Here is a 1,672-nt window from a genome sequence, read left to right on the forward strand (position 1 = left end):
TCTATCGCCGTTAAACGCCTTGTTATCGACAAAGCCCACTATTACTCGTTTCGGTAGCTGCCCTAATATTGCATTGTCTATCGATTCTCCCACGACGCCAGCGTGTATCGTGAATGTTTTAACCTCGACTCTCGTAAGAGGATATTTGGCTGTAGTTTTACTCAGCATTCTAGCGTGTGCGAGTAGCACACCGGGACTTATTTTTGCTCTTCTTACGAGTAGACATTTCCCTATGCACCGGGGGAAATCGGTATTGTTTAACGTGGATGGGTTGTCCATCCGTGGTATTGATCTTATGTTTGATAGCGTTAGTGCAGCTTAACTCCTCCGTAGGAATTTGAAAGAGGTCGTTATGTTTTTCGAGAAGGTTTTCTATATGACGAGTTTCCTCCGCGTTATCCTGAATGTATTTTGCGCGTCTCGCGAGTGCCGAATTTGAGGTTGAGGCGTCTAAGGTGTCGTCCATGTATCCGGGGATATCCGCGTCCCATAAGCAGGAGGTTAGATGGGAAGTTTTTGCGGGTGAAGCATAATTTAATAAGGCCTCGATGTACGCTCGGTACGCGTAAGCGTTAATGAAGATTAACTTGAGGAACTAATAATTCTTTATCCGTCTCGCTAGTGTTTAATACGCGTAAGTACGCCTTTTATTGCGTCCCCAGGCCCCACAATTTCAAAAAATAAATGTATCTCTGAACAAAGGGGACGAGGGTACTTACGGGGGAATAATAAGTCAATGATCTGATTCTGATTGTCGAACACGAGTGTGTGCTAAACATATAACCGTAGGTTCGAGGGCGTCGTAAGTTTGTACTAAATCCATTACGAACTCTCAATGCTGGTTTGCGTAGGAGGCAGAGAGAAGAGATCGAGTTCGCTCTTTATACACTCGCTTGAGTGGGTATGGAGAAAGGACATGCTTTTCCTCCAGCCGTGAATTCCTAACTCAATTAAGAGAATATATCGAATACGTCGCATTTTTTAACTCGAGGTTTCTTATCGGATGGTTTTTTGGTTTTTCTTCCTGCAGCACGAATTTTCTTTTTCTTCGTCACTTTTTTGTTCTTCTCTATTGCGATACTTCTCGATGATTTTTTTTTCATGACCACTCGACGTCGTTTACGGTGCACGATACGACTATCTCGACCTCCAAGTGGAAACTGAAGCACAGCGGATTTTGTGGATAATTTATATCCCCTCATCAGGGAACTTATTTTTTCTCTGGCTTTTCTCTTAAGGTTACTCCGTGATTCTGCTAGTCGACTTTTGACCGCTTCCTTCAACGTTTTATTATTTTCAACGTCTTCTATCACGTTGATTCCCGCATGCAAAGCTTCTTTTCCGACAGCACGTGTACCTTTATTTAGGTAGGGTAATATTTTTCTGAATAGTCCATCGAGAAAGCTACCGATTCCATGTCCGCGTTGGTAGGGCGAACCGACGAAAACACGTGGAATTCCATCTCGGTTACCGATGTCCCATGCATCGAAATACTCCTCATATTCCATCGTGAGTTTCTAACTAACTAAGACTACTCTATCAATTAAAGCCACTATCGACACGATCGCGTATACAAATGAAAGTTATTGCTTACGTTTAAAGTGCAGTGTCACCGTCAGCGTTCCGAATTCGAATGGAATTTTTTGTCCGAGATGATCTCTTATATCTATTT

At 42.8% G+C, this 1,672-nt stretch overlaps 1 pseudogene; it reads right to left on the reverse strand.

The window, feature by feature from the left end:
- LOC108726914 (uncharacterized) overlaps positions 1–466 on the reverse strand; it is a 3,263-nt pseudogene extending 2,797 nt beyond the window's left edge.
- Between the last annotated feature and the right edge of the window lie 1,206 nt (positions 467–1,672).

Source organism: Mycetomoellerius zeteki, unplaced genomic scaffold (genome assembly GCF_001594055.1).
Source record: "Mycetomoellerius zeteki isolate Tzet28-1 unplaced genomic scaffold, Tzet1.0 scaffold450, whole genome shotgun sequence".
NCBI lineage: Eukaryota > Metazoa > Arthropoda > Insecta > Hymenoptera > Formicidae > Mycetomoellerius > Mycetomoellerius zeteki.